This window comes from Silurus aristotelis (genome assembly GCF_946808225.1).
Source record: "Silurus aristotelis genome assembly, chromosome: 23".
NCBI lineage: Eukaryota > Metazoa > Chordata > Actinopteri > Siluriformes > Siluridae > Silurus > Silurus aristotelis.
The window spans coordinates 5,032,793-5,048,676 of record NC_139596.1 but is presented as its reverse complement, the minus strand read 5'-3'; the positions used below and the strand labels follow the sequence as shown (position 1 = coordinate 5,048,676).

The 15,884-nt window shown below is 37.4% G+C and overlaps 1 long non-coding RNA gene across 1 annotated transcript; it reads right to left on the bottom strand.

Annotated features, from left to right (window-relative positions):
* Window positions 1-2,717: 2,717 nt before the first annotated feature.
* On the bottom strand, window positions 2,718-5,080 carry LOC310718669. Its single transcript, XR_014531211.1, has 3 exons — window positions 4,961-5,080; window positions 3,968-4,120; window positions 2,718-2,785 (listed from the first exon to the last, which is right to left on the bottom strand). It is a non-coding gene; the product is annotated as an uncharacterized lncRNA (long non-coding RNA).
* Window positions 5,081-15,884: the final 10,804 nt, after the last annotated feature.

Genomic DNA, 15,884 nt, shown 5'->3' with positions numbered 1-15,884 from the left:
GGGGCCACTGAGTGAGTCAGTGATCTGACTCACTCGACTGCTATGTTTAGCTTCTATAACAATTATAACAATAGCTTCTATAATTCTACAACAATATGTGCATAGTTGTAATTACATTTTGAATTTTCCTTATTCTCTTTGAACACATCATTCAGAGAGAAGAAACTGCTATGTACACCTGATAATACTGCTTATAGACATATTGAAAAAGCACTGAGAAACAATTGTCTCATGATGTCTTAGAGAACATGAAATAACTGCTGACAAAGTTTTTTGAGAAGATTAGGAATTTATTTACCAAACAGGAAACAGCTTTAGATAATAATTAAGTTTCGTTTGGGCATGATAAATATCTAACAAATGTGCAAATGTTCATCACAACAACTGTTGTGACAAACAATGGATTGAAACTAATCTGACTTTCTTTTATAAAAAAAAAAAAAAAATTACATTTCATATTCAAAACCATAATTTCATAAAAAATATTAACTTTTTCATAAAAATATGAGTTATTGTGAAAATATAAATTTTTATATTCATAAGCATAATTTTGTCATGTTGTCACATAACAAACCATGGTTTGACAAAATTATGACATTTTACATAAATATGCAATTAATTAATAAAATTTTAATTTTCATATACAGAAGCATATTTTCATGAAAAACAGTTAAAAAAAAAGTGCAATAAGTGATTGAAAAAGAATTCATGATAGTCATGTTTGGCAAAAATAAGAAGTATGAAGTTTTGATATACATAGGAATAATTTAATAAAGAAATGTGATTATGACAAATCAAGTTTTTGAAATGTATTGTGAAAAATATTACTTTTCATATTCATTAGCATAATTTAACTAAACACTATTACAAGTGCAACATTTCTACGCAAAAGGTGATATGAAAAACAATGGTTTGAAATTAATTACCTTTTTTTAATAAAATATGGATTGTTTTTATTAAAATATTTAATTTCCTATTCATAATCATAATTTCATAAAAATGTTAACCCTAACCATAAAATTATAAGTAATTGTGAAAATTTAAATCATATGATCATGGAAAACCTTTAAAAAAGAGCCATAACTGAATCAAAAACAAAAAAGTGACCATGCAAATCATGTTTTTAACAAAAAGATGACATTTTCATAAAAAAAGAGATAGTATGACAAGATATGAATTGTCATATTCATAAGCATCATTTAATGGAAAACAGTAAAAAAGTGCAATTTGTAAGCAAAAAACGTACATTATAACCATGGTTTGGGGGCGTAAACGATCTTGTCATGGAGTAGGACGTGGTTGTTAGAGGGCTCCGGTGGATTATTGTTATAATTGTTATTATTTCGAGCGTTTCACTTTTATTTTTGCTCTCAATCCCTCGGTTTACCCTCGTTGTTTGTATATTTAAATCTAGAGGTAGGTATGATGTCTGGTAAAACTTCTAAGACCCATAGCACAACTCAGTCACAGCTGCGGCCTGGTGCAACAGTTGCGGCCTCGCCTTCTCGTGATTCACCTCCGTGTGAAGGGCCCATCGTTTCACAGGCAGCTTCTAAGGAGGATATTGACTCATAAAGTCGGAGCTGCTGTCCTCTCTGAAGTCCGAAATCATCGAGGTATTCAGGGCCCAGCTACGTGCATTGGAACGTACTTTGGAAAACAATTTACTGACAATAAAGTCGGAGCTGCAGGCGGTGAAGGCGCAGCTGTCCAGCGATAGAGCTGCGAATGAGGCTGCGGTGCGGGAACGAAAGGGCACCGTAGTTGAGATAGAGCGCTCACTTTCTGTTTGCACTGATGATATCGCTGTAATGAAACGAGACATACACCGTCTTACTGCTGAGTTCAATAAGCTGGAGACCAAATACGATGATCTGGAAGCTAGATCACGACACAATAATGTCCGGATAATTGGTGTTCCTGAGGGTCCCAATAGCTCCACTGTCGCGAGTGTTGCCATGCTGTTGAAGGAGGCACTGAGCCTGGAGTAGGAGCCGGTTCTGGACAGGTCACATCGCACTCTACAGCCTATACCAAAGCCCGGTGAACGACCATGAGCCATTGTGGCCAAATTTCACTATCACAGCGAATGTCTGGATGTTTTACCCCAGACAACATTTTCATGTGGGCCCCATGCGGGTTTTTGATAGGCTGTCACTTGGGCCCTGCATGGGCAACCCAAATGGGGCTCAGAGAACTTTGTTCATCGGCTCCACATGGGCCCCATGTGTGTTTGCCCAGAGGGGCCATTGATGGGTCCATGGTGGGCTCTAAGTGGGACCCGTATAGATGTTCTTTATATGGGCCCATTTGGGTCCCAAATAGGTGTTAAAAATGGAGAAAAAAAGTGGGCTACAAAAAGGACCCTTATGGGGCCCACATGACTTAATAATGGGTCAACCCACAAATGGCCCCTTTATGGGGTTGTTGTGGGACCACAGTGGGTGAGATTTGAGTCCCATTTGTTAATTTTATCATTGATTTCTGTGGGTGAACTTAATGTGCTACTATGGAAAATCCACTGTCAAACCATTTAAACCTCAGTTACAATGTAAAACTGTGCCTGATCAAAGATAGAACTAATATTAGTTGATTTTATGTGCTGCTCTATGTTTAAAATTACATGGATGAGTATTTGAACTGTGAAAAATAAATGACTTTAACTCAGAATGTGTAAATCAAATTTAATTTAAATTAATTTAAATTAAAAACAGAAACAGGAATAACAGAATTATTGAGTAAAATAGTTCACTGGTGGGTCTATGCAGATTCCTCAGCTGCACACCTACAAAACAGTAAAGAAAGAAAAGACAAAAAAGGCAATTTAGTACATTTTTAAATACTACCATTCACAGAAGCATCTAAAAAAACATGCATCAATATAATTAAAACATATCCTAGAATCTCATCAGTGAATTGTTTCCACCTCTGCCTCGCACATTAATAACTTATGTTATTAAGTCATGGAATCCAGTCATGGAAACCAGTCATGGAATCCAAAACTTATGAATGTAACAATAAAAATATCAACCTTTCGTCTGAACTTGACTCTTAAACGGATATTTGGCCATTGCCAAAAGCCAGTGATTAGAACCATTGTTCATATTTATTCTGATCAGCTGAAAGTTGTCACACCTAGGATCACGGTGGCCCAGAAAGGTTAATGCACTGTAACTGAAGAAAAAATGTGCAATTAGAAAAAACGCCAGCAAATTGAAAAAACATCTTCATCAGTTAAACAACACGTGCTGCAAATCCTTACAACACAACTAATTAATTTGCACTGCAAATAGCACAGACCACAAAATAAATGTTTTATGGGGACCCCAACAAGTGACGAACCCGGGACTGCTTGTTCAATGTCTATTCATCAGTGGTGTTGTCGATGATCTGAAAGGTGAGTTTTTTGTTTATTTTAACATCCTGATCATGAGTCCTTGGCTTTGCCAGTTAACATAATAACGTTTTACAGTTAATTGTGTATTTCATCAGATTATTTAGGATAATAATATCCAAAAGCCAAGGAATCATAAATAAACAATGATAAAATAAACAAACAACTCACCTTTCAGGTCTTCGACAACACCACTGACAAACAATAAGCAGTCCCAGACGGGTTTGTCACTTGCTGTGATGCCCTAAAAACATTTATTTTGTGATCGGTGCTATTTGGTGTGTTGTGAGGATTTGCAGCATGTTTCTGTGTTTGGTTGCATTGTGGGGGTTTGCAGCACGTGTTGTCAAACTTATAAAGTTTTTTTTATTTTTTTATTTGCTGGTGTTTTCTTAAGTTGCAGCATTTTGAGCTCTCTCAGCCACCGTATAGGATGCCTTGAGGATAAGAAATTTCTAAGATATTTTTTCATTTCAGGGTGGAGTATTCTCCTTAATTAAACAGAGGCAAAAACAGTGATTGGGATAAAATATTATTAATTGTGCAGCCCTAGCTATAGGTTATATGACTTACACTTCTGGCTGTACTGCCGTCCGATCATGGTCCTGCTGGGCTCTCAAAGAACGGTTGTTTTCTCTGTCTCTTGCATTTGTGAACCATTTACCAAGCGCTTTCTCCAGCTCTTTCTTACTTACAGTTTTCAGCAAAGGTTATGCTTCAGGCTACCTGTAAAGCAAAACAATTTATATAAAGTAGAGCATGCTACTGTATCAACCAGGGCACACCCCATTATTTGTATGTATAAAGCATGCAAGTTACATAAGCATAAGACTATCAGAACTAAAAAAAAAAAAAAAAAAAAAAAAAAGACTAAAAATCACAAGGTTGTAATCACCTTCTAATCCACCAGTTGTCCAAACTGTTAAATGATTTGAGTAAATGATGTTAAAATTACACAATACCATGCAAAAAGTTAAATGCATTAATATGGTGAATTTCAGGCTTTGTTTGTGATTAATGTCTAGAATAATTAGTGGGGCCTTGAACACAGATCGATTATTAAATTCGTACTGGTACACCTGGAATACTGGTACACTTTAGACCAGGGGTCACCAACCTTTTTGAAACTGAGAGCTACTTCTTGGGTACTGATTAATGTGAAGGGCTACCAGTTTGATACACACCGTTTTCAGTTTGATCTGAAATATCACATTTGCTCAATTTACCTTTAATTATATGTTATTATTCATAATTAATGATACTCATCTATGTGAAGACACTGATCATGTTAATGATTTCTCATAATAATTATCAACAATGATTTAACAAAGTAGGAAACAGCTATTTTTTTAGAAAAGGCCTGCGGGCTACTCATGTGGTCCTTGCGGGCACCATGTTGGTGACCCCTGCTTTAGACCGTGAATTTGAACTGACCACTGTAACATTAGTTTAAGTTACTTACTTATAACGATGTTTTGTCTTTAAAAAGCCTTATAGGAGCTAACACAGCAAGTGTTCGACTTGACTGCACAAACCCGAAGCAATTTTTATTTGACATAAAAATACCCTGAAAGCGATTCGGAAGAACACGGAGTTGTCTGCTCTCGAATTTGTCGGTCTGCACTGCACAGCTTCAAGTCAAACTCATCTCAGTTTGTGGTGTCTATGCGCATGCGTGAAGCCTCGGAGCCGAGAGCTGGTGGTTATAACACATGTTATAAAAGCTGGTAAAGAGAAAGATTACTCCACAGTGCTTTTACTGTTTCACCCTCCTGTTATCACGAGGACACTATATGGAGAAAACACGGGTGAAAATGGTTTAAAAAGTCGTTATTTCCACATTTTTTATGTTCAGTTTTCCACAGGTGTTTATCTCTGAGGTAAACCAGTTCAATCTTACCTTCGTTATATCGTGCCTGTAACTTTATTTACCACAAATATTTCAGAAGTATACTTCTTCTTCTTCTTCTTCCTTCGGCTGCTCCCATTAGGGGTCGCCACAGCGGATCATCCGTCTCCATACCACCCTGTCCTCTATATCTGCCTCTTTTACACCAACTACCTGCATGTCTTCCCTCACCACATTATGAACCTCCTCCTTGGCCTTCCTCTTTTCCTCCTACCTGGTGGCTCCATCTTCAGCATTTTTCTACCAATATAATTCATGTCCCTTCTCTGCACATGTCCAAACCATCTCAATCTCGCCTCCCTCACCTTGTCACCAAAACATCCTACATGGGCTGTCCCTCTAATAAACTAATTTCTAATCTTGTCCATCCTCGTCACTCCCAACGAAAACCTCAACATCTTCAGCGCTGCTACCTCCAGCTTAACCTCCTGTCTTTTACTCAATGCCACTGTCTCTAATCCATACAACATCGCAGGTCTCACCACAGTCCTATAAACTTTCCCTTTCATTCTTGCAGATACTCCTCTATCACAAATCACTCCTGTCACTCTTCTCCACCCACTCCACCCTGCCTGCACTCTTTTCTTTACTTCCCTAACACACTCTCCATTACTTTGCACTGTTGACCCCAGGTACCTGAACTCCTCCACCTTCTCCACCTCTTCTCCCTGCAACCGCATCACTCCACTGCCCTCCCTCTCATTCACACACATGTACTCTCTCTTACTCCTACTGACTTTCATTCCCCTTCTCTCCAGCGCATATCTCCACCTCTCCAGGCTCTTCTCAACCTGCTCTCTACTCTCACCACAAATCACAATATCATCTGCAAACATCATAGTCCAGGGAGACTCCTGTCTGACCTCGTCTGTCAACCTGTCCATCACCACTGCAAACAGGAAAGGGCTCAGGGCCGATCCTTGATGCAGTCCAACCTTCACCCTGAACCAGTCTGTCGTACCTACTGCACACTTTACTGCCGTCACACTGTCCTCATACATGTCCTGCACCACCCTCACATACTTCTCTGACACACCTGACTTCCTCATGCAATACCACAACTCCTCTCTCGGCACCCTGTCGTACGCTTTTTCTAAATCCACAAATACACAATGCAGCTCCTTCTGTCCTTCTCTATACTTCTCCATCAACATCCTCAAAGCAAATAAAGCATCTGTGGTGCTCTTTCTCGGCATGAAACCATACTGTTGCTCACAGATGGTCACCTCTTCTCTCAGCCTGGCTTCCACTACTCTTTCCCATAACTTCATGGTGTGACTGATCAACTTAATTCCCCTGTAGTTACTGCAGGTCTGCACATCTCCCTTATGCTTAAAGATCGGTACCAGCACACTCCTTCTCCATTCCTCAGGCATCCTCTCCCCTTCCAGAATCCTGTTAAACAATCTGGTTAAAAACTCCACTGCCATCTCTCCTAAACATCTCCACGCTTTTACCGGTATGTCATCTGGTCCAACCGACTTTCCATTCTTCATCCTCTTAATCGCTGCTCTCACTTCCTCCTTACTAATCCTATCTACATCCTGCTTCACCAACTCCACATCCTCCAACCTTCTCTCTCTCTGATTTTCCTCATTCATCAGCTGCTCAAAATACTCCCTCCATCTTCTCAACACACTCTCCTCACTAGTCAACACATTTCCCTCTCCATCCTTTATTGCTCTAAGTTGCAGTACATCCTTCCCAGCTCGGTCCCTCTGCTTGGCCAATCGGTATAAATCCTTTTCTCCTTCCTTAGTGTCCAACCTCTTATACAGTTCCTCATATGCCTTTTCCTTGGCTTTCGCCACATCCCTTTTAACCTGCTGCCGCATCTCCTTGTACTCCTGCCTACTTTTCTCATCACTCTGTCGATCCCACTTCTGTTTTGCCAACCTCTTTCCCCTAATGCTCTCCTGCACTTCCTCATTCCACCACCACGTCTTCTTGTCTTGCTTTCTATTTCCAGATGTCACACCAAGTACTTTTCTAGCTGCCTCCCTCATCACTCCTGCAGTAGTTGCCCAATCATCCGGCACCTCTTCACCACCACCAAGCCCCTGTCTGACCTCTTCCCTGAACCTCACACTACACTCTTCCTCCTTCAGTTTCCACCATCTTATTCTTCTTTTAAACCTTACATTCCTCCTCTTCTTCTTCGCCCTCCAAAACCATCCTACAGACCACCATCCGATGCTGTCTAGCTACACTGTCCCCCGCCAACACCTTACAGTCTCCAATCTCCTTCAGGTTGCATCTCCTACACAGAAGATAATCCACCTGTGTGCACCTTCCTCCACTCTTATACGTCACCCTATGATCCTCCTTCTTCTTAAAATACGTGTTCACCACTGCCATTTCCATCCTTTTAGCAAAATCTACCACCATCTGCCCTTGCACATTCCTCTCCTTAAAACCATACCTACCCATCACCTCCTTATCACCTCTGTTCCCTTCACCTACATGCCCATTAAAGTCTGCCCCAATCACCAATCGTTCTTTCCTAGGTACACCATCTACCACTTCATCTTATTCACTCCAGAATCTTTCTTTCTCCTCCATCTCACAGCCAACTTGTGGAGCATAGGCACTGATGACATTTATCATTATCCCTTCAACTTCCACCTTCACGATCATCACCCTATCAGAAACTCTCTTCACCTCCACTACACTCTTACTGTACTCTTCCTTCAGAATCACCCCTACACCATTTCTCTTCCCATCCACACCATGATAAAACCGTTTAAACCCACCTCCAATGTTCCTGGCCTTACTCCCTTTCCACTTGGTCTCCTGAACACACAACACATCTACCTTTCTCCTCTCCATCATATCAGCTATCTCTCTCCCTTTTCCCGTCATAGTACCAACATTTGAAGTACCAACCCGAACCTCTACTCTCCTACACTGCTCCTTTTCCTGCTGTCTCTGTAGACGTCTTCCTCCTCTCCTTCTCCTCCTTCGTCCAACACTAGCCCAATTTCCACCGGTACCCTGTCGGCTAACGATACCTGTGGCGGTCGTTGTTATCCCGGGCCTCGACCGATCCGGTGATGACCGTTTCTTCAGAATCAGAAGGCGGGAACACAGGAGCCTCTGTGAGCTGCACTACCGATTCTTAATTTTTTTTTAACTAAAGGTCATACTATGTTATTTGTTAATAGATAATATTTTTGTTAATCTATTAAACTTATAAAACACGCAAAAAACATATCAATTAAATTTATCATCAATTAAATAATTGAATGATAGATTTCTTTTGACAAATATAGCTAAATATAGCCCAAATGTGGGCAATACAGGGCCATCGAATAAACAAAATGGGCAACCTAACTTGGGCCCACATTCAGCCCATCAAAGTGCCCACTCTGACCCCATGCCCACGTGATGCCCATATAACCTAGATAAAACCCATGTGGGGCCCACATGGACATGTTGGCTGGGACGGCACACCAGAGAATTACAGCAAATTCAGTTTAAGGGCCTAAACAATTTTTTCCCCACCATACGGTAAAAACCGCAAAAGCACGGGCTGCATTTAACGAGGTGCAGCGGCAGCTTCTTTAACTTTACGCACTTTGTGTTGTTGTGTTCGGGTTTTTTTTGTTTATTTATTTATTTATTTTTCTTCAAGTGTTATTTTTTTACAGGAATCAAAGTGTAAGTGATCCGGAAAACTTAATGTTTGTTTCATAAGCGCTTGGTCGATATATGTTGGGAATTAATTTTCCTCTAAAAACATTGTTTATATGTTTATGTAGACCGGGGGTGAGTAGCCGTGAACTAGATATAGTTGCGCATGATTTATGTTGTAATGAATCTGCTGGAGCCTTCTCTTTGTTTAGGATAGGCTTGTTCTCCGTGTCGTTAGCACATTTATTTGTGTGGGCGGTAGGTTTCTTTTTTGTTAGTTCATGTTGCTGTCCCCTGGGGTAACTGTTAGAATGGGGACTCTACTTGTGTGTTGGGTATGTGTTTGTGTGTCGGATGCGCGCGCAGAGTAGTGGGGGGGTGGGGTTCCCCCTGGCTTCACAGGTCCTGTTTTAATCTTTGTTTTTGGATGAATGGCTGACACTAATACAGACTCACATTTAGCTGGCAGTGGTGCACCTGTCCGGTTCCTTATATAGAAATAATAGGGGTATGGGTAATCGTATTAAATGTTCTAGGGTTTTTACACAACTGAAACGCTTACGCGCCGACATAGTATTTTTACAGGAAACACACCTCTGAGTCAGAGATCATCATAGGCTTCACCGTCCTTGGATGGCCACCCCTCATGCCTTAGAATTGAAATTGGAGTGGAAAGGTCACCACCATACGGTTTTCACCTACCCATATAATTGCAGATAGGAGTGGCAGATATGTAATTGTGGCTGGTACGCTGATACAGACCAAGGTTCTGCTGGTTAATATTTACGCTCCAAACTTTGATGGTCCTGATTTTGCGAATAGGTTACTGAGCAGTCTTCCCTTTATAAATACCCATCTGATCATTTTTGGTGGAGATTTGAATTGTGTTTTGAACCCTGTTTTGGATCGTTCTAGTTCTCGTGCTGTGTCTTAATCTGCGATGTCTAAAACGTTCTCCTATTTCGTGTCACAGAACGGCTTGGTAGACCCATGGCGATGTCGCAATCCCGGGATAAAAAAATTCTCATTTTTCTCCCCGGTGCATCATTCATATTACAGAGTTGATTCTTTTTTTTTTATTAATAGCCGTCTTAAACGCTCCGTTGTATCTACAGATTATTTGGGCATTGTGAACTCTGATCATGCTCCTCTAGCATTGGATATCCAATTCTTAACCCATAGACCCACACAATCTCTTTGGCAGTTTAATTCGCATCTCCTGGCAGACAAGGATTTCTGTGCGTCTATTTCTAAAGCTATTGAGGAATTCTTGTTGTTTAATCATCTTGAATCTACCCCATGCTAATTATTATTAGAGACTCTAAAAGCCTATCTCAGGGGGCAAATCGTTTCGTACTCTGCTTTCATATATCGGGAGCACAGAGCTAAACTCAGGGAAATTACATCGGCTATCAGCCAACATCGTATTATGAATACGGTCACAAACCGAGCAGATTGTCAGCTCATCAGCTAAAACGGCAGGCTGCATCACGCCTAATACCGCAGATTAATAATGACTTAAATGTTACCGTTACCGATCCCAAAGAGATCAATGCAGCATTTAAGTCATATTACTCTGCTCTTTATAAATGCCTTACTTAGCTTCATTAAAGGCGATGCAGTCTAAAAAAAGCCCCAGGCCCAGATGGCTTTCCAGGTGAGTTTTTAAAAATGTTTATCGATAAATTGGCACCGCTGCTCCTTTGTGTGTTCAATGAATCTCTGGATCAGGGCGTGCTAACACCCACTTTCAGTCAGGCCTCGCATTTGCTGAATGCCAATGTAAAAGTGCTGGCGAAAGTGATTGCATCCTGGTTAGAAAATGTACTACCACGTATCATATCTATGGAGCAGACTGGATTCATAAAAGGGCGACATTAATTTTTTCAACACTCATACATTTTTCAATATAATTTACTCTAAACAGTCATCTCCTTTCCCTGAGGTTGTAGTCTCATTGGATGCTAAGAAAGCGTTTCATAGAGTCGAGTGGGAATACCTGTTTGCAATATTAAAGAAATTTGGGTCTGGTGATACATTTGTCTCCTTTTCCAAATCTCCGCAAGCCAGTGTTCGTACAAATTATATTAGCTCTGATTATTTCAGTCTCGGGCGTGGAACCCGGCAGGGGTGCCCACTGTTGCCACTGCTATTCGCCCTTGCCATTGAGCCATTATCCATTAAACTAAAATCCTCATTAGCCTTTAAGGGTATAACTCGCAAGTGGGTGGAATAACAGGTATCCTTATATGCTGATGATTTGTTGCTATATGTGACTGATCCTGCAGACTCTGTTCCTGTCATTTTATCTATCTTGGATGATTTTGGCTCTTTCTCAGGATATAAACTGAATTTCCATAAGAGTGAGTGTTATCCGGTAAACAATACCGCTCTACAACTTTTATTCTTTAGATAAATCGCTAATTCTTTTCTTTGGGGTGGAAAACCGCCCAGAATCCATAAGACTTTATTGCAGAGATGTAGGCTCAGTGGTGGCGTTGCTTTGCCCAATTTTCAAATATACTACTGGGCTGCACATATCCAAAAACTGAACTTCTGAAATTCTGTAGATCATCCTCTGTATCTGCTCTGCTTTTCTCACCTTTTCCAAGCAAACCATCCCGATATACTGACAATCCAGTCGTACTGAACACACTTAAGATTTGGTTTCAGTTTAGACGTCACTTTAAATTTAGGGCTCTATCAGCAGAGGGTTCCTTGAATAAAAATCATTTGTTTTCCCCGTCACTTTTAGATTCAGCTTTCTCACTATGGCACGAAAAACGCATCAAGCAACTTTATAATTTGTACAAAGATGGCGTCTTTAGAAGTTTCACCAGCATGTCCTTGGAGTATGGGCTGCCAACAGCTAATTTTTTTCGATATCTCCAAGTCCGCAGCTTTGTATCTAAATGCCTTCCCAATTTTTCCTCTGTACCCCCAAAGCAACCTTGGGAGAGTTTAGTCATGTTTACTCCACACCAGCGTAGTTTGTTTTCCCGGATATACAGTTTCATTTTATCTCTCAATAGCTGTAATACAGATTAAACCAGGACCGCTTGGGAGGAGGAGTTAGGGCTGCAGTTTGGCGACGAACGGTGGGAGAAGGCCGTAAATAGGAAACGGTCTACCACTTCCTGTGCCCGCCTCAGTCTAATTCAGTTTAAGGTTTTGTACAGAATTCATCTTTCCAAATCGAAACAGGCAAAAATCTATCCCGGGGTTGAGGACAGATGTCATGCTTCCCCCTGTCATTTAAGTCATATGTTTTTTCTGTGCCCAAAATTACATACATTCTGGACAGGTTTTTTTCGGCATTATGTCCTCCATATTTGAGGTGCAATTGACGCCATGCCCACTGATCGCTATATTTGAGGTTACCACAATGAGTCGGTATCACTGAGTTCTGTACACAAAGATGTTTTAGCCTTCTCGTGTTTGTTGGCCAGACGTTGCATACTTCTGCACTGGAAAGCAATAGGATGTCCCTCCATCTCGCGGTGGTTTACAGATTTGATGTTTTTTCTTAAGTTGGAGAAAATAAAATATACACTGAAGGGTTCTACTGTTTTTGCAAGTGGCAACGTGTTGTTTCTTATTTTAGGAGACTATGGGTGTTACCTGATTAAAGATCTAAATCCGTTGATATTAGACTGTATACATAACCTTTCTTTTGTTTCTTCAGTTGTTTTAACAGGGGGATGTGGGGTGTGTGTGTGCTCGTCTTTGTCTGGGGGTTTGTTAGTGTTTTGTGTGGTGGGGTGGGGATGTTTGCTCTTTGTTGTACAAAAAAGAAAAAAGGAAAATTTCTGTTTACATTTTTGTATCTGTGATTGTTGATTCTTCAATAAAAAGATAAACCCATGGTTTGCTAAAAAAAATATTATTTTTTAAAATAAAAAGATTAAATTAACTGGTAAAATATAAATTCTCATATTATCTCATATTCTCATATCAGAATAATTTTCATAAAAAAAAAAAACTGTTGAAAAGTGCAAAAATTCAATGAAAACCGTGAAATGACAAATCAAGTTTTTACAATTTATTGTGAAAATATAAATTCACATTCATAATTTTACAAAAAAAGAAAATCAATGCAATAAGTAAACGAAAAAGATTTCATGATAAACCATGTTTTGATGTAAATTTGACTTTTCTTTTATAAATATGAAATTAATTGGTAAAATATAAATTTTCATATTGAAAGGAGTTTCAGGAAAAACTGAAAAAAAAAAGTGCAAAATTTCATTGAAAAATGTGTATGACAGATCAAGTTTTTGCAAGATAATGTGAAATTGGGACTTTTCATATTCATAGGCATCATTTAACTATAAAAACATTGAAAGTGCAAAAAATCTAAGCAAAAAATGATAATGGTTTAAAAAAAAAACTTTCTTAAAGAAAACATTTATTGTTTTTATTAAAATTTTTAATTCTATATTCAAAATCATAATTGCATAAAATGATCAATTATCCCTCATCATAAAGATACGAGTTATTGTAAAATATACATCATATGTTTATGAAAAACCTTTGAAAAAGTGCTATAAGTGAGCGCAAAACAATAAAGTGGCTATACAAATCAAGTTTTTAGAAACTTAAAAAAAGTGCAATGTGTAAGCAAAAACATTAAAACCATGGGCTGAGAAAAATATAACTTTTTAAAAAATAAAAATATAATATAAATGGATAAAATTTACATTTTTATATTCATCCAAATAATAAAAAGTGCAAAAATTCAATGAAGAACGTGATATGACAAAGTTTTTACAAGTCATTGTGAAATTATGACTTTTCATATTCATAAGCTTCATTTAACTAAAAACCGTTGAAAGTGCAACAATTCAACGCAAAACGTGATGACAATGGTTTGAACAAAATCTGACTTTCTTTTATAAAAATTTTTTTTTTAAATATTACATTTCTTATCCATAACCATAATTTAATCAAAAAATATGTTAACCTTTATCATAAAAAATTTGTTGTGAAAATATGAATTTTCATATACATTAGCATAATTTCATTAAAAACTATTAATAAGTGCAATAAGTGCACGAAATGGTGACATGACAAAATATGTTTAGACAGAAATATAACGTTTTTCATAAAAAGAGTTATTGTAAAAAATATGAATATTCAAATTCATAAGCACAATTAAATGAAAAAACGTTAAAAAGTTTAATCCATGAACGAAAAACTTTTACATGACAAACCATGGGTTGACAAAAATATGATTTGTTTTACATAAAATATAATAGTCATTATGAAAATATGAATTTTCATATTCAGAAGCATATGTTCATGGAAGACCTTTAAAAAAATTGCCATTAAGAAACAAAAAACTAAAATGTGTGCCCATACAAATCCTATTTTGACAAATACATATGAAATCTACAATTAAAATGATAGTTATTGTGAAAATATTAAATTTTATATTTAAAAGCATTGTTTATTGAAAAACCATTAAAGAGTGCAATATGCAAACAAAAAAATGTACATTAACAACAATAGTCTTAGAACAATATAACTTAAAAAAATAAAAATAAATTCATGAAAAAAATGGTAAAAAGTACATAAATTCAATGAAAAACGTGACAAATCACGTTTTTACAAAGTAATTGTAAAAATATCAATGGTCATATTCGTAAGCATTATTTCACAATAAATCGTTAAAAAAGTGCTATAAGTGAATGAAAAAGGTTTCATGATAAACCATGTTTTGACATAAATATGACTTTTCTCATATAAATATGAAATTAATAGGTAAAATCTAAATTTTAATATTTAAAGAAATAATTTCATGAAAAATCTATAGAAAAAAAGTGCAAAAATAAAAAATTCTATGCAAAGCGTGTTGACAAACAATAGTTTGAAAAAAATTTGACGACTCAAAAATATTATATGTATAAAATATTATATATTTCAAATACTATTGACTATTGCAAAGTATAAAAAGAGAATGAAATGCGTTAGAAAGTCATGATTAATCAAAAACGAACTCAAAACCCGTTTTTTGCAAAGAGCTGTGGCGACCCCTAATGGAAGAAGCCGATAGAAAGTTGGTTAGTTTTTTTGTGTGCTGTCAAGAATGAGCTTCTTGAAAATGCGATTTCGCAAGTCTCAGGCTTCTAGGACAAAGAGAAAGAGGTTTTTCGAACTAAGCAAATATGCAAAAACAGCATGCATTTCCCCATGATTTTTTTCCATGTTTATGATGAAAACATTATTACAAAACATTATCTGACCAAAATATGACATTTTTCATAAAATTATTATAGTTATTTAAAAATTAATAATTTTCATATTCATAATCATAATATCATCAAAACTGTTAAAAACTGCAACTAGAGAATGAAAATGGGTTAGAAATTCATAATTGATGAAAAAAGATAGAACACCACATACTTGGCAAAGCTTTTTATGTGCTGTCAGGAATGAGTTTCTAACGGGCTGAAAACGCGATTCCGCAAGTCTCAGGCTTCTAGGACGAAGAGAAAGCGCTTTTTCGTAACACGCGTATATGCATAAACAGCATACATTTCCTCATGATTATTTTACATGTTTATGATGAGATATGATAGTACAAAACATTTTCTGACAAAAACATGACATTTTTCTTATAGTTATTTTAAAAATATAATTATTTATGTTCAAAATCACGATTTTATAAAAACTGTTAAAAACTTCAAAAAAAGAGGGAAAATGGGTGAAGAAGTCATAATTAATGTAAAACGATACAACACCACATTTTTGGCAAAGCTTTTTATGTGCTGTCAGGAATGAGTTTCTAACGGGTTGAAAACGTGATTCCGCAAATCACATAAACAGCATACATTTCCTCATGATTATTTTACGTGTTTATGATGGGATATGATATTACAAAACATTTTCTGACAAAAACATTTGTCAAAAAAATATTTATTTAAAAATTATTAATTTTTATAGTCA